Source organism: Balaenoptera ricei, chromosome 16 (genome assembly GCF_028023285.1).
Source record: "Balaenoptera ricei isolate mBalRic1 chromosome 16, mBalRic1.hap2, whole genome shotgun sequence".
NCBI classification, from domain to species: Eukaryota; Metazoa; Chordata; class Mammalia; order Artiodactyla; family Balaenopteridae; genus Balaenoptera; species Balaenoptera ricei.
The window spans coordinates 116,106,466-116,124,649 of NC_082654.1; the positions used below are offsets into that span (position 1 = coordinate 116,106,466).

Sequence of the window (18,184 nt, forward strand, 5' to 3'; positions counted from 1 at the left end):
CTTCATACATCATTGTGAAATAATACTTATTTACTTTACCAAAGTAACAAAAGATTTTAAAAGCAAATGTAAATCACTTAAAGGCAAAGAAAGTTACAAAGTCAGTTATTAAAGCAGCATTCCAGGGCTTCCCTGGCGGCGCAGTGGTTAAGAATCCGCCCACCAATGCAGGGGTCACGGGTTCGAGCCCTGGCCCGGGAAGATCCCACATGCCGCGGAGCAACTAAGCCCGTGTGCCACAACTACTGAGCCTGCGCTCTAGAGCCCACAAGCCACAACTACTGAGCCCGCGTGCCACAACTACTGAAGCCCATGCGCCTAGAGCCCATGCTCCGCAACAAAAGAAGCCACCGCAATGAGAAGCCCGTTGCACCGCAATGAAGAGTAGTCCTGCTCGCCGCAACTAAATAAAGCCCGCGCGCAGCAAGGTAGAGCCAACGCAGCCATAAATTAATTAATTAATTAATTTAAAAAGCAGCGATCCAAGAAAACTTTGTTCTCTTAGCAGAGAGAGAGAACCAAATTTCAGTCTGGTCTCGAGAAACTTGGCCTGATGATTTATATAACGGTAATTGATCATATAGGCTTTTTGCTTGCTGAAACTTTTATACGGAGTCTCACACTGAAGTTTTAAAAGACCTCTCAGGAAAGTCACACCAAGGGCTTGTGACAGATTTCGCTTACCAGATCTAGGTGAATTCCTCCTTTTCAAGGTCCCGAAAATACCTTGAGATTTCTGTACTTGTTAGTGAGGTAGCCTTCCTAATTTACCTGATAAAGCTGTTGGGGACCTAAGAGCTTCCAATCTCTGGAGGGAGCAGATAGAGAGAAAAGATAAATGTTTTAATTTTACCCATAGGTGTAAATTACCAAATTGTTGTAAACCCTAAGTAGCTTGAGGAGAAGAGCTTCTTTATATCCAGTTTAGCATTATGGTCTGAAAGTCAGAAACTTGTATTTATCCAAAAGTCCTTTTTATAAATCTTCTGTGAGAGGAAGCATTTTTGCAAAGGCATCAGAGTGAAACCGTAAGTGTCTATAATGACAAAAGACTTAAGGCAAGTTTAAAATCTGATTACAATGTAATTAACAAGGTAACTTACTGTTGTGACATATGACACTTAAGATAATAACTAGAATTATGACTGATAACATTTTACCAGAACATATCAGAATTTTTTGAAACTCCATATAATTTCTAGAATATCTATATTAGTAACAATTACCATACAATATAACCTAAGAAGATTTATTACACATTTGAAAATACTTCCCATGTACTTTTAACATACCAAATGAACATAATTAGTGTAATATCTCTCTTTGGGCTGTTTCAGGGGCCCTTTGAAGCACCCCAAAGTTAGCTAGAGGTCAAAGAAGCTTCCTTACAATTTGATTTGGGAAGTTTGATCAAAAATATCAAAAGGGTTTAGAACACTCAGTCAGATAAGATCATACGTCACAGCGAAACAATAGTTTTTCACTTAAGTAAAGTAACAATAAAAGATTTTAAAGGCAAATATCGAACTGATTACTTAAAAGGTAAAGAAGCTTAAAATCTGTCATCCAAGCCAGTTCAACATCTTAAGAAACCTTGTACCATGCATAAACCTCTTTTCTCAGGGTCCACTTTCCACAAACCTTTTTTTATCACTTTCTGTATCCATCACTTTATTTTCCCATTCAGAAACAGCCACCTGTAAGTCAGACCTACTTCTTTTTCCCTTAATAAAATGCAATTCCATTCCTCATAGTTTCTTTACTAAAAACACACATCCTACTTTCCTTAAGCAACCATGAACTGTCCTTTATATCAGCACTCTGTAGATTAGTAAACATACATCCAAATGATAATTTTTGAAGAATGTGCTTGCTTTTTTTTTTTAAACATCTTTATTGGAGTATAATTGCTTTACAATGTTGTGATAGTTTCTGCTGTATAACAAAGTGAATCAGCTATATGTATACATATATCCCCATATCCCCTCCCTCTTGTGCCTCCTTCCCACCCTCCCTAGAATGTGCTTTCTTATAGAAAATATCTCAGTGTGGCACCAAACACATTTTTTAATAGTTCTAAACCGTTTGTTTCTCTGTAAAAGGAAGCCACTGTTCAGTAATTAATGTTTCAGTATCTTATTTTATTTGGAAATGGCCTAGTTATTTAATAAACTTCCAACCTTTAACTTAATTTAGCACAACTCTAAATTTTCAAGTTGTTGAATATCTGGAGAGATCATTCTTAAGTAAGTATTCCTAAAACATAATTATTCTTAAAAAGTTCACCCAAAGCTCTTATCTCATTTGCAATTTTTTTTTTCTTAAAAGTTTCTTCACATCAAGTTATTTTCATTGCTGACAAATTTGTAACAGATATAATAAGATCTTATTTAGTTTATATTAAACCTAGGCACAATACAAGTATTATACTTAATGCTGATGAGCCTAAAGACATGTCTATATTAATTAGATCAAAAAACTTAAACATTAATACCAGGTATTAATTTAATATTGAATATTTCCCAGTTCACATGAACCTGAAATTTATTTAGCTTAATTTTTCTTGGGTTTAGAATTGTTTGATTTGTAAGCACTTGCTTTTCTTTTAAGCCAATTAAATAGAGCTCATTTACAAATTAACCTCAGCAGTATTATCCAAAGACAAAAACACATACTGAGACATACACATATATCCAGACAAACAGAGATCTCATAGTTTCCACTTGAGATTTAAAATGTCTCTTTGCCTCTTTCTTTTCTTTTTCTCTTAGTTTGAAGTTCTACTAATTAACCCAAGGCTGAAGTCTCAGGCAATGTGAGCTGTGTTTGTAGCTCAAGGACATGATAAGACTTAACTTCAAGCTTTGTCCTAGGCATATTTTTGTTCTCTCAGGGTCAGAATTTTGAAGAAAACTATTTTAATAAGCTAGCTTTTTCTAATTGCACATGCAAAAAGAACTCGTTTTGCAATTTTAAGAAAAGTTTTAGGGACTTCCCTGGTGGTGTAGTGGTTAAGAATCCACCTGCCAATGCAGGGGACACGGGTTCGAGTCCTGGTCTGGAAAGATCCCACCTGCTGCGGAGCAACTAAGCCCGTGCGCCACAACTACTGAGCCCACGTGCCACAACTACTGAAGCCCATGTGCCTAGAGCTCGTGCTCTGCGACAAGAAGCCACCGCAGTGAGAAGCCCGCGCACCACAACTAGGGAGAAAGCCTGTGCACAGCAATGAAGACCCAACGCAGCCAATGATGATAATAATAATAATAATAATAATAATAATAATAAATAAATAAATTTTTTAAAAGAAGTTTTATTTTAACCAATTTTCTCTGGAGTCTAAAGAATATTGTGGCCATACTGTCAAAAATCATCTTTCTCTTTCTGTGGTCATGGTTTCATAACTAAAATTTAAACCAGATAGTGCTCAAATTGGCTCTGATAACAGGGGCAGACTGGCTGATAAAATGTTGTCCCAGGGCTTCCCTGGCAGCGCAGTGGTTGAGAATCTGCCTGCCAATGCAGGAGACACGGGTTCGAGCCCTGGTGTGGGAAGATCCCACATGCCGCAGAGCAACTAGGTCCATGAGCCACAACTACTGAGCCTGCGCATCTGGAGCCTGTGCTCTGCAACTAGAGAGGCCAAGATAGTGAGAGGCCCACGCACCGCGATGAAGAGTCGCCCCCGCTTGCCGCAACTAGAGAAAGCCCTAGCATAGAAACGAAGACCCAACATAGCAATCAATCAATCAATCAATCAATCAAGAAATCTTTAAAAAAAAAAAAAAAATGTTGTCCCAGCAGGGATTGCCCCTCTGGGGAGGTGGGGTCTTGGTTTGATCAGAATAATCTGAAGGAGTGAGGGAACTTGCAGGGAACTTGAGGGAACTTCCCGCCCTCCCTCCCCCCCTCCAGAGCTGGGAGAAGTTAGAAGAGGATCATTTAGAATGTCCGGAGAGTTGTTTGTTTGATTTTCTGATTCCTCAGGCTTATGATCATGCAGCCACCTAGAGCAGGGTTATAATAAAAGGGGCATGAAGTCCAGAACATAAGGGAACCTTAGTCCATTTTTCCCATCCTGTGGCAATAAAGATCTAATTGTAGGAGACCCATTTTGAGGCCATTTTTCTCTGTCACTGGATCATAGCTATAGGTCGACCAGTCGTTTAAATTTTTCCCTAAGGATTCCCAGGTGTGGGTGGAACCTTAGAGGAAGCGCTTCCCATTTTGGCTCCAGCAGTTGGTAACAGACGTTAGATGTTAGCGCGCTCAAATCAAAACATGAACCTTCACCTCACCAGCTGGAAGTCACACATAAAACATAAACCGTAAAAGGAAACGGCAAAGGGATGCTCAAAAAGAAAAAAGAGAAACATCCGGCGGAGACCTGCCCAAACGTGACTTCCGAGTCCCACTCGACCTGGACCATTGCCCCAAAGCGGCGCCTTACATGAGAATCTCCCTTTGCAGGGAAATCCCCAAATTGGAACTGAGGTTCCCGTACGGCGTCCGGACGGTCAAAGGTCACGGTGTGCACTCCGGGAGACTCACCGTAGGTGCTGACGGGTGTGTCGAGACTTCCGTTCGCCCTCTTTCTGATCCTCCAATATTCAGTGTTTCCTCGGAGTGGAAGTCCAGGCCGGCTTGGGCAAGAGAAGACAAGGTCCTCAAGGCAAAAGGAGCCTCGGCAGCTGCTAGGTCAGCCTCTCCCCCGTTCTCCGCCGCAGCCTCGGAGTTCCGCAGCCGAGTCGGCGGGCCGGGTGCGATCCGGGCACAGCCCTGCGGCAGGGAGTCCCTGACGACCTGGACTCAGAGATATCCTCCAACCCTCCGCTCTCCCGAAGGAGCCTGGCGTGGAGAGAGATCCCCGAGCTTCCGATCAAGCCGAGGGGCCCTGCGGAGCCGCCTGCCCGCAAGCAGGTCCCGGACGAGCCCCCATTTTGTTGCTGAAATCTCGGCTTCCCTGTGCACCGAGGTCGAACAGAAATACGGAGACAGATTTTGGAGGAAGAGAGAGATGGCTTTATTTTTCTGCCAGGCAAAAGGGAAGACACAGCAGGCTAGCGCCTCAAGAACTGTGCCCAACCCCCGCTTCGGGAATCGGAGATTTTGTATGTGGGGCTCGCAGTCCCGGGTATATGATAAAGTAGTGAAGGTCTTGCATTCTTCTTCTTTCAGCATTATTTCAAAACAGTCACAGCTGGCATCAGGCAGCCCCGTAACTGGCTCCGTTTGTCTCTGGGTTATCGGCTTGAGACCTCTTTTCTGAAATGCAAACGCTACAAGGGGTGATTTGCTACAAGGGAATGCAGGATGTAATTCACATAGTGTTAAATAGGTTAGGTTTGTGAAGTAAAATCTAGTTATAGACACTACAGATTAGTAACGGTTTAAAAAAAAAAAACTAGGAGTGATTAACTCTTTCAGGCCAGGTTATGTTTCTTCTCTAGCCTGTTCACTGTTCCCTTTATTTTCCTTGTTCTTAGGAGAGGGAAAACTTCATTTCTATTTTTGCTGCAACAGACTCTCTAGTCTGTGCCACTGATATATATGCCTATCCATATGCCAGCACCATACTGTTTTTTGTTTGTTTGTTTTTTACTGAAGCTTTACAGTAAGTTTTGAAGTCGGGAAACATAAATCCTCCAACTTTGTTCTTTTTCAAAATTCTTTTGGCTGTTTTTGCCCTCGGGGATAAGCTTGCCAATTTCTGTAAAAGGCTTCTGGGATTTTTGAAAAAGACTGCAGTGACTCTATAGATACTTTGGAGAGAATTGCCGTCTTAATCATATTGCATCGTCCAGTCCATGGACACGAACTCTCTCTCCATTTGCTCAGGTCCTTCCTGGTTTCCCTTGGCAGCATCGTGGTTGTCAGTGTGCAGGTCTTGCACTTACACTATCAGGAGTGCCAGAGAGGCTCAGGGTGGGGAAGCTGCGGTGAGGGGGGGTGTACAGGGAGAGGGCACATGCCCTCCTCACAAACACACACTGCAAAGTCACACCAGGATGAAATACCCCCTTATTATATCCCTGAAGAGCAGAGGGAATTTTTTTAAAAACCTAACTCTAGGAAATGGGGGTTCACCCGCACGGCAAGCAGCTCAGCTAAACAGATTGGTGCCCTGAAACAGAAGCCAGGTTGTTTGTTCTGTTGTCTCGAGAGCAATGCCAAACAATGCTGAATCCCGCTCACCCTCTGGTGGTGATATCGGGCACCACTGTGGCACATGGGACCTGGCTTGGGTGGCTGAGTTCTGGCAGCCGCCACAGGCTTCTGGTCATGCGCCGGAGGGAGGGGCTGGGGAAGTGACCACCGGCCGCTGCCTTGGGAGGGCGATCAGGCCTCACGCCCTCCACCCCCGCCCCATGCTTCTCCACTCGGCCTGGTGGAATCAGCTTCCACTCACCTTTCTTCCCACACACTCTGAGAACATTGCTAACTGAATTCTACTACGGGACACCACAAGTTTACGGGCAGCGTGTTGACTAAAAGTGTTTACTGAGGGACTTCCCTGGGGGTCCAGTGGTTAAGACTCTGAGCTTCCACTGCAGGGGGCAAGAGTTTGATCCCTGGTCAGGGAACTAAGATCCCACAAGCTGCCAGGTGTGGCCAAATAAAATAAAGTATGATACAGATGAACTTATTTACAAAACAGAAACGAGCTCACAGACATAGAAAACAAACTCATTAAGGTTACCAAAGGGGAAAGGGGTTGGCGAGGGATAAATTAGGAGTTGGGATTAGCAGATACAAACTACTATGTATAAAATAGATAAACAACAAAGTCCTACTGTATAGCACAGGGAACTATATTCAATATCCTATAATAAACCATAATGGAAAAGAACATGAAAAAGAATATATATATATACATACTAAGTGAAGTAATACATATATATACAACTGAATCATTCTGCTGTACACCAGAAACTAACACAACATTGTAAATCAACTATACTTTAATTAAAAAATAAATAAAAAACAAAAGTATTCTTTTTTTTTTTTTAAACAACAGCCATTTATTTATTTAGCCCTGCCACGCAGCTTTCAGGATCTTAGTTCCCCAACCAGGGATCGAACCCGTGCCTCCTGCAGTGGAAGCACAGAGTCCTGACCACTAGACCTCCAGGGAATTCCCTATTCTTACTTTTCAATGAAACTTAATTTTGAAAATTTTCTTTCACACGAAGCCACAGATACACAAATAGGAAGAACCTTAAACATAAGATATATTTGGCAGAGATTCATAAAACTTTCACTTCACAATAAATTCTAGAAAAAAAATGCTTGAAAATAATTACATTTACACTAAAGTTCTCAATCCCTAAGAGGAGGCCTGGGGGAAGCCCCTCTTCAAGCCCAAATTCTATTCCATGAAAAAAAGAGGAGGTGTTGCCTTGAGACCCCACTGCCCAGGTCTTCCTGGAAATGATTTTAAACTGCTTGGTCTTTGAAACTCTTCAGTTTAAGATGTGCTTCTGTGCAAAGTCACCTGGAGTTGGCACTTCTGTCTTGTCCTTGACCAGAGCTTACCCTGCAGCCACTAGGGGGCGGGAGTGAGGCGTTCAGGGGCTCTTGGGTACCAAGGATGCCTACCTGTGTTCCAGGTGGGTCCATGGTTTTCTGTCATTTTTCCTGCAGTTCTTGACTGCTCTCCTTGTATGTTTTTACTTGCTCAGATGGTTTTTGCTTGTTCCTTTCTATCTCTGCACTTTCTTGTGCCTTTCATTTCCCTCTTCCTTTCTGCACATCTCAGGCCTTGGCTGCTGCACAGACCAGCACTGTGCTTCCTGCTGCCCCTACCCCGTGCGCCTCTGCAGCCCCAGCGAGTGCAGCCTTGTGCCTTCTGCACGTGGCTTGACTTTATTTGAGGCCTCGTGGGTGATTCCCTAGCTGAGGCAAAGGCCCATTCTCGGCACATTCAGAAACTAGAGAACCAGTTTGGTACACCACTGATAGGTTGTGAAGGACTTCTCCAATTCCAGGAGGCGGGCCAAAAGAGCCTTCTTGACTCAGATGTGATTTTTCTGGAAAGATTTTTATGAATATCTTCCAGGAGTTGGCTTTTGGATGCCAGCCTTGTGGGTTTTTAAAAAGGCAACTCTGCGGCTTCCCTGGTGGCACAGCGGTTAAGAATCCGCCTGCCAATGCAGGGGACACGGGTTTGAGCCCTGGTCTGGGAAGATCCCACATGCTTCGGAGCAACTAAGCCCGTGCGCCACAACTACTGAGCCTGAGCTCTAGAGCCCGTGAGCCTCAACTACTGAAGCCTACATGCCTAGAGTCCGTGCTCTGTAACAAAGAGAAGCCACTGCAATGAGAAGCCCGCGCACCGCAACGAAGAGTAGCCCCCCCTCGCCGCAACTAGAGAAAGCCCGTGCGCAGCAACAAAGACCCAACGCAGCCCAAAATAAATAAATAAATAAATTTATTTAAAAAAAAAAAAAAGGCAACTCTGTTGCTCTGGCTCTCTCTTCACAATCTGGCCATTTTCTAAACACCTGTTGCATTTCTTTTCTGTTTAATATTTATTTATTTATTTGGCTACGCTGGGTCTTAGTTGCGGCAGGCAGGATCTTCTAGTTGCGGCGTGCAGGATCTTTAGTTGCGGCATGTGGGATCTAGTTCCTTGACCAGGGATCGAAACTGGGCCCCCTGCATTGGGAGCACAGAGCCTTAGTCACTGGACCACGAGGGAAGTCCCAGCACTTGTTGCATTTCTGTACGGATATTTTTAAACTGTGGCTCAGTTCGTTGTTGATTCACTCAATGTCTTAAGGAGAGTGGAGCTCCAAGAATAAAACGGTAGTGAGCACTGGCTGCCTGCGCACATCAAGAATCTGGCCCAGGCCATGGCTCCTCGGGCAGTACAGCCTTTAAGTCGCCCAGCCCTTCTTAACAGATGTTATTTCATGAAAAGCCCTGCCCTCGCCACAGCCTGAAGCCTTAGGTTTCTTCTAAGCCAGAGTCAGAGGTGTTGAGTTCTCAGGCCACGTGGGTCTTCCGGTACGCCCAGCCCTCTTCTTGCATTTTTATTCCAAGACTTGCTTCTCCACTCTCTGGTCCTCTCTGATCAGTAGTGAACGGCCTCAGCTCACTCACTCCTGTCTTTGATTCTGAGGGTCCCCTGATGGTCTCCTTTAGTTGGCATTTATTCTGCCCTTGTCAGTTGTGGGTGACCTGTGATGGGCTCCTCATCTGATACTTGTTCTGTGTCCCCCACACATTGAGCCTGCAGTGGAGCACCCCTCAATCCTGGAGCTCCGCAGTTCCTCAATGAGCCCCAGGAACCCGATGCTTCCCAAGGACCCAATGCTCCGAGGAGATCAAGGGAGAGAAGAGGCCTAGCAGGAGAACAGCCACTCAGAAACACTTGTGGAGTGGAGACTGGCGCCCCTGCTGGTCTGTCTCTGGTTCCACCTCCCTGAAGCTGCACCCAGATCACAGGACCAGGTGTTTCCATGGTGATGACATACAACACTAAACTCTTGTTTCTGCATCACTTCCAGGTCCCCACACCCCCATCCCTAATTCAATCCTGATGTCCAGGTGCAATGAGGCAGAACACAAAGAAGTGGGGTTTCAAGGGTCCTGGAGAAGGGGTGGCCCGGGTACTTTGGACAGGAGGCAGAGCGCTCTGAGGTCAGGGACGATGAGCCTATGGATCAAGCCTGTAGCACCTGAGAGATCAAGGATTTGGGATTTAAGGAGCTTAGACTTGGGAACATGGGTGGGAGACCCATGAGAGGGAGCCCAGAGGTTCATGAAGCCCTAAAAAGCAGAGATCTAGGACCAGCTAGTGGGGAGTCAAGGTGGGAGAGAGAACAGCTTGTCCTAAGGAAGGCCTTCTCCATGGTAGAGCAGTCCTAGAACAGGCCTCCCAGCCACTGGAGATGTGTGAGCAGACTCCTGAGCCCTCCTGCAACGGAATCGGTCCAGAGGGCTCAGACACTGAGTAGGGTGAGAAAGAGTCTCTTTGTAGCGACTCCCTCCTCTTTTCCCCACTGCCTGCTCCCAGAGGAAATCACTTCCAAGCAGGGCTTTTCCATCCCTGAGCTCTGCCAGGTCACGGTTCATCTCTGAGGTCCTGCCCTCTTCCCCTCATCTCTGTGTCTCCACATGTGTCTCCTGTTTGCAGAGGGGACTCTATCATCTGGTGTCACTTGACACAAGATGTTTGGTCGTGCTTTTCATGGGCCTCGTGGCAACAGTCCTTCCTCACCCATTTGTGTTGCCTTGACTTCTTTTCTCATGTAGTGATCTCCAAAGTGATCCTCTGCTAGATTCTTTTCCTCATCTCATCTTGAAGGTGAGTTTTTCCTGGACCAGATTTGCACAGGACATTTGTGTCAGGGGGAATCAGGGCTGTGAGTGTCAGGGCTGTGTCTTTGGCTTGCATAGATTTTGTGGGGATTCAAGTTTTTGTATGTAAACATGTTTTGCACCTTAAAAGAATAAATGTCACATTATGTGTATGAGAGGTTATAAAGGTAGGGCATAAAGAGCCCTAGGAAGTAGGGCCAGTGTACTACTATGTCTCAGTGGGTGAAGTAGACACACCACCATGTTCAGACATCCTCTGTGTGCGCGTAAGCCTGAGTCTGCAACTCACGGGGGCAAACCATTGGCCCCAGATGTGGCCATAACTCCCTGACCCACCCAGGTGTTCACTTTGATCCTCAGTTTTAATGATTTCCTTGCTTTTCTTCATAGTCTTACTCCCTTCGTGCCATATCCTAGAAGGCCTGGCTTCACATGCCCTGTCCACTCTCTGTCCATGGCCTTGTGCCTGTGTCTTACTCCCAGGAAATTAGGACTCAGCCTCAGCCAAGGGGCCAGTCTCTTCAGACAAGCCTGTTTGGTATATTGTCTTTCTTATGATCAAACACTAAACTCAGAAAAAACCAATGCTGTCAACGTGGTTTTACACCCACACCATCTTGATGCTTCCTGAATAAACAAATGCGCCAGAGGTTTTTGCTCCTTCACCTGTCACCTGACACAGCAGTCACGTGCAAGAGACCCTAGGAATAAGAGGCACGGTGCTATCCTTTACATTTAATTAGCTCCACATTTTTTATTAATGCAACACTGAAGAGCTGACCTGCTGACCTACTTATCCAGCCCGCAGGGCAGGAAAAGCTCTAAAATCTAAAAGTGAAGTTCAACCTTTCGGAGGTTAATTTTGTATATGCAGAATGTGCAGAGTATGAAAAAATGTTACATTAAAAAAACATTTAGAGTCTGTGTGCTTTACAGGGTGAGTCGGAAGGCTGGCTATGTCACGGTGCTCATGCCCCTGGGGTAACCCTGAGAAGTAGTTCTGTATCAAACCTCACGAAAGTTGATTTCTTCTCTTCATCCTGATATTGCTGGTTACCATAATAATTTAACCAGGCCATTCAGTCTTGTCTTCAGCAGATGGCTTCTGCTTTCCTGCCACGCTTGCCTGAAGAACCATTTTAAGTTAAAAGCCAGAAGTTGCACGTCCAACAAAGGACCGTCTCAAAGCCAGGGTGGGAAGGACTGGATTGCATACTCAGCAAATGACACTACAGAAAAGACTCCTGGGTACAGGATTCTTAGCATCAGCTAACATCACCCGTAAGACTGTCCCAGGGAACCGAGTGAGGGCTTCTAGGACTCTGAGTTCAGAACAGAAGCAAGCAAATCACCATGACTGTGTGGCTGGGCACTGACCTGTGTTTCGGGAATCCATGGAGGTCGGCATGTTGTTGCATCGTGCGGTGGCCCTGCCTTGTCCTCAGGGCGAGAGGGAACAGAGTCACATCTTCAGGCAACGCGCCCTCACACTGACTGATGAACTCCATCAGTAGACAGCCGGTGTGTCTGTGCTCTGGAGGGAAGGAAACAAAGAGAGTGATAGCCCAGAGTGCCTGCCTCCCAGCTCCCACCCCCACGGTGAGACAACGGAGGCCTGGCCCATGCCTGGAAGAGGTCTGCCGCTCCCGCTCCTCTGCTTCCGTCCTGCCTAGAAGGCGGTCTTGTCATCACGAAGAAACCGTACATTTTGAAGCAGTCCCTACTGTGGCCAGCCAGGACAATTCACTTACTCCCGGCCCTCAGCCTGCCCTTTTCCCAGGGCCAGGCAGTGAGGCAGAGAAGGCATTTGAGAGCCAAAAACCAGTGAGGTGGACCTAGGAGCCAGCTGGGATCCAGGCCGCAGAGGCCGAGTGTGTGGAACCTGAGTGAGGACCCCTGAGTTCAGGCCCCAGCTCCGCCACAAGCTGGCTGTGGCCTCGCTGCGTTTCTCTGCTTCCTATCTATAGAATAATGATGAGAGAGCCTCCTCCCTCGGCTTGTTATGAAGCTTAAATGAATTAATATGTTCAGAGAACTTAGAAGAGCACAGCTTTGTGAGTGCCCGTGGTGTTAGCTCTCATTTTCACTCGGAGACCTCGGGGAAGCTGGTTCCTTTGAGCTTTGGTGACCGCTGTCCATCTCAGCCCTGACCTGAAGATCAAATGAGATCCTGGGTAAGAGCTTCGCCAAGGGCCACTTGACCATACAGGAGCAGGCTCGTGAGGTCATTATGGTATGTTTCCGTAGCTTCCCTAGAACAATGGCGTTCCCTTCCCCCTGCAGCGCTACGCTCCTGCCAGAGCCTCCTTGGGCCCCTCCCTGCTGCAGGACCTGATGTTCCTGTCTCAGTTTTTGCCTCCAGTTCTTTAGGGCAGAATTTCTGCTCCCCCAGGAGCAGGGGGGGGCGAGCAGACAGCCGTGGGTGAGCTTCACTCCATGTTGTTAGCCCTGAGGGTAAAGTCTGGGCAATGGGATGGAAGTGGGTCCCAGTCCTTGCTCAGAGAGCTATTTGCCTGGCACATTGCTAAGCATTCCTCATAACTGATGCCTGTATTAGAAGTGCTCTCGTGTCTATCATTTGGGAGTTATAAAACAACAATGTCCTCTACTAACATTTACATTTTACTACCCTGTGAAATAGCATTTTAGTGAATATCCTTGTCGATAATTCTCTGTACATGTCCGTGTTTCTTAGAATAAATTTTTAGTAGTAGAAGTATTGGGCTAGTGTAATAATTTTAATACATATAGCCAAATAAGACTTCCAAACAGGTTGCTACCAATTTACCCTCTTACCAGCAGCAAATTAGCATTCCTGTTTCCTGAGCCCTTACCAAACGCATATTTCATAGTCTCTATCTCTATATCTCTATATATCATTGCCAGTTTCATAGATGAAAAATTATCTCTGTGAAGTATAAAAGTTCCTATAAAAATACGGTAGCTCTATCTTTTTTCTTTTTAAAATTTATTTATTTAATTTATTTATTATTTTTGGCTGCGTTGGGTCTTCGTTGCTGTTCTCCAGCTTTCTCTAGTTGCATCAAGCGGGAGCTACTCTTCATTGTGGTGCGCGGGCTTCTCATTGCAGTGGCTTCTCTTGTTGCGGAGCACGGGCTCTAGGCCCGCGGGCTCAGTAGTTGCGGCTCGCAGGCTCTAGAGCACAGGCTCAGTAGTTGTGGCACACGGGCTTAGTTGCTCAGCGGCATGTGGGATCTTCCCGGACCAGGGCTCGAACCCATGTCCCCTAAATTGGCAGGCAGATTCTTAACCACTGCGCCACCAGGGAAGCCCAGTAGCTCTATTTTTAATGATCCAGCAATCCCACTCCTGGGCATATATACGGAGAAAACCATAATTAGAAAAAATACATGCACCCCCAATGTTCACTGCAGCACTATCTACAATAGCCAGGACATGGAAGTAACCTAAATGTCCATCAACAGAGGAATGGATAAAGATGTGATACATATATACAATGGAATATTACTCAGCCATAAAAAAGAACAAAATAATGCCATTTGCAGCAACATGGATGGACCTAGAGATTGTCATACTGAGTGAAACAAGTCAGACAGAGAAAGACAAATATCATACGACATCGCTTATGTGTGGAATCTAAAAAAAGGGTACAAATGAACTTATCTACAAAACAGAAATAAAGTCACAGATGTAGAAAACAAAGTAATGATTACTCGGGGGTAAGAGGAGGGAAGGATAAATTGGGAGATTGGGTTTGACATATACACATTACTATATATAAAATAGATAACTAATAAAGACCTACTGTATAGCACAGGGAACTCTACTCAATACTCTGTAATGGCCTATATGGGAAAAGAATCTAAAAAAGGGTGGATATATGTATATGTATAACTGATTCACTTTGCTGTACACCTGAAACTAACACAACACTGTAAATTGGTTGGCTATTGCCAGAATGCTGTGTAACAAACAGCCACAAAGTCTCCATGGCATATAAGACTTTGTTCCACATTCATGCACCCTGGGGTGGCTGGATCTCAGCCAATAGGGTGTGCTCCGGTCTGCTCCCTGGGTCTCTAGTTCTCCTGGGACCAACGGGCAATCTGCATACATTCTTCTGCTGGCGATGGCAGAAACACATGAGAACAAGCTTCTGCTCACATCACAGCCACAGGAGTTTCAAAACAAGTCACCTACCAAGCCCAATGTCAAGGGGCAGAGAGTCCATGCTACTCACCATGATGTCATCTTGGCTGGAGGCCACTACTGCAGTAAAGTGAAGCATCCAGACCAGTAATTCCACCACAGCTGTGAAGCTGAACATTACTTTACATGCTTATTTGTGGTATTTCTTCCTTCAGAGTATTACCTATTTGGGAGTGCCTTGGACCAGGGGTCAGGTTTAGATATAATGATCAGGGAAGGTAAGTCATGCAGCAAAAATGAGCTTGTAAAGCCAGGAGAACTTCAAGGGGCCAGTGTGAGCAGGAACAAGGAAGCGTGGTGTGGGGTAGGGCGTGGGCAGTTCATAGTGACGTGCGCCAAAATGTGGGGAGAGTTGATTGGGATCCAGAGCAGCAACAGGGGGATCCCTTCTTAGGCTCTTGCAGTAGTTCAGAGCAGGAGCATGGAGGCGGAGGGTAGTGATGGGATTTAAATGTAGACTAGGTAGAAAGAAATGGGGGTCAGGCCTGGGCCTCCAGGGCAGGGTACCTCCTTTACTGACATGGGGAATACTGATGAATGATAACGCTTTTTGAGGCGTGATGATCAGTAGTTCTATTTGGAACATGCTCAACTTGAGATAGTTATTAGACATCCAAGCGTGGATGTATATGAGGTAGTCGGCTGCTTAGCCTTGTGTCCAGAAAAACGGACTGGAGACAGAGGTTTGGAGAGTCAGCACACAGAATTTAAAGCCATAACTTCACTTACAGGGATAAAGAGAAAAAGAGGAAGCGTCCAAGGGCTGAGCCAATGGCACTGCCATCACCCCAGGTGGAGGTGAGATTCGGGAGGGGGGGCCTCTTGAGAAAGGACCAAGGAATGTCACCTCAACACACGTGGGGAAAGGGTGATAAATGGAATATTGCCTGCCACATCAGTAAACAAAGGATGTCACAGACATCAGCGATTGCAGCCCTCCAGCGTGAGCAGGTGAGCCCTGAGGAAACTCGGGAAGGAAAGAACACCTGCCACCTGGCAGCCATCAGACTGCAGCCACTCCCTACGGTGAGCCCTGAGGAAACCGAGGATATGAAAACACAGGATCCTGGCCCCAGACAGCTGAAGTGCACGTCAAAGATATGACTGCAGTGAGCCCAGACTCTCGCATCTTCCCATACCTAGAAAGGCACGAAATTCCTCAACTTGACATATCTGGGTTTCTTTAATTAACAATCCTCTTTTGACGTTCAGACTACCTGCCCTTTGTTGCAAAACTCATATATAACCTGCCCCCGCCTCCTCGGAGCAGTTCTCTCAGGGTGACTTGAGATGCTGCCTCCCCGGCTTGAAGCCCTAAAAATTCCCGCCAAATAAAACATAACTCTCAACTTTTAGGTGGTGAATACTTTTTTAGTCGACAACGGCTTCAAGGAAGAGGGAAGGTGAGGTAAACTGGAAAGCTTGGCGATGTGGTGAGAGGGAGAGGGCTGAAACGGGGATTACTGGTGCTGGGCTTGGCTAGTTCAGCCTCTTAAACGCTGTAAGCAAGGCTCCAAGTCCCCTTCTCCAAGAGGCTCTTCCTTCCCCTCATGGTCATGGATGGCGCCACAGCTCCTCACATCATTTAACGAGGACAAAACTCTCCCCGACCACACACACCCCAGTCCCAAATCTCTGGTCCTATGGTCAGAACTGGGCCAGGCTGCCCCCGTCCCTGACAAAGGGAAAGGCCCTCAGTAGGCTCCGTTCTCCGTGCACTTTGCTCAGAGAGCCCAACCAATGTTATTACAGCTTTGTTTTGGGGGACAAGGAGAGGCCAGGGTACCTATGAGAAGCTGACTGAACCAGAAGACACATGAGGCGGCGCCAAAATTTTCACAAACCAACAAGGAGGGGTGCGGGGGAGGGACGGGGCGCTTTGAAGAATCTGTCTTCCCACAGTCTCAGCCCCTCACCTGCTCCTAGTGTACCTGTGCCGGTCTCCCTGCGTGAGGTGGCCAGGAAAGTCCAGCTCTCTCCACCCAGGCCGCTTAATGTCGCAATGGGAACACCGTGGGCGGGGCTGCGAAGCGATTATTGCGACGCTCCAGGATCGGAGCCTCGGATTGGCTGGTAGGGCGGGGGGGCGGGGCCAGCTGGGAGGGGTGGGCCTGAGAGGCCTGGAGGTGCCAGGTGGGTGGTGGCCAGGAAGGGACCTGTGGATCTAAGGCTCAGGTAAAAACCTCATTGCTGGGGCCTTGCAAAGATAGAGGAAGATGAGACTTTCCTGGTGGCGCAGTGGTTAAGAATTCATCTGCAAATGCAGGGGACACAGGTTCAAGCCCTGGTCCGGGAAGACCCTACAGGCCTCTAAGCCCCCGTGCTTAGAGCCCGTGCTCCGCAATAAGAGGAGCCACCGCTATGAGAAGCCCGCGCACCACAACGAAGAGTAGCCCCCGCTCTCCGCAACTAGAGAAAGCCCGCGTGCAGCAAAGAAGACCCAACGCAGCCAAAAAAAAAAAAAAAAAAAAAAAATGATAGAGGAAGATGTATGTCCCTTCTTGCCACTTTATGGGGGCTGCACAGGGACTGAACAAAAATATCCTCCTGCTGGCCACTCCCGATCCGCCCACACTCTGCAAAGAAACTTTTTCTGTAGAACCCATGAAACAGGGAGAAGCAGAGAGCCAAAGACAACCACGGATATTGTTCATCTTTCTCTCAGCCTTCCCTAAAAGGACCAACAGCTGTTTGCCAGCGTCAGTACTGTGCATTAGAGAGAGATAATCATACTTTTCAGGGATTACCGGACACTGGCTCTGAACTAATTTCTGAAGACTCACCATTCAGAGAGTAGGGGCTAATGGAGCACAGGTGATCCATGAAGATTTAGCTCAGGTCCACTCACAGAGGGTCCCTGATGCCACCCTATGGTTATTTGCCCAGTTTCAGAATTGGAATAGACATACTCAGCAACTGACAGAATCCTCACATTGGTTCCCTGATCTGTGGAGTGAGGACTGTTATGGTAGGAAAGGCCAAGTGGAAGCTACTAGAACTGCCTCTACCTAGGAAAACAGTAAACCAAAAATACTGTGTTCCTGGAAGGACGGACTTGAAGGATGCTGGAGTGATGATTCCCACCCACAGACCCATTCAACTCACTCATTTGGCCTATGCAAAAGACAGGTGGACCCTGGAGAATGATAGTGAACTTGGTTGTTCATTTTTTCCTGGAGGGAGAAATGGCCAGAGGTACGAGTCTGCTGATTCATGGGCCATGGCCAATGTTTGGTTGAATGCTCAAGGATTTAGAAGGAACACAATTGGAATATTGGTGACAGTGAAGTTTGGGGAAGAGGTATGTGGATAGACTTCTCTGAACAGGCAAAAAAAACCACATTTGTGTCCTGTGTGAATGCTCACCAAAGGGTGACCTCAGCAGAGGAGAATTTTAATAATCAAGGGGATAGGATGATCCCTTCTGTGATTACCATTCAGCCTCTTTCCTCAGCCACCCCTGTCATCACCCATTAGGCTCATAAGCAAAGTGGCCACAGTGGCAGGGATGGAGGTTACGTATGGGCTGAGCATCGTAGACATCCACTCACCAAGGCCAACCTGGCTACAGCCACTGGTGAGCACCCAACTTGCCAGCAGCAGAGACCAATACTGATACCCCAGTATGGCACCATTCCCCAAGTTGATTATGTTGGACAGCTTCCAT

General features: G+C 46.5%; 1 protein-coding gene across 3 annotated transcripts in view; it reads right to left on the reverse strand.

The window, feature by feature from the left end:
- Nucleotides 1–18,184, reverse strand: part of RASGEF1A (RasGEF domain family member 1A) — a 247,185-nt gene that overhangs the window by 164,311 nt on the left and 64,690 nt on the right. For 2 of the 3 annotated variants that reach the window (XM_059900594.1, XM_059900595.1), the window contains one exon: nt 11,704–11,860. The gene's annotated coding sequence lies outside the window, so the exon portion shown is untranslated. Of the gene's footprint in view, nt 1–11,703; nt 11,861–14,548; nt 14,612–18,184 lie in introns of those variants that run through there. The other variant, XM_059900596.1, reaches the window with a different exon arrangement.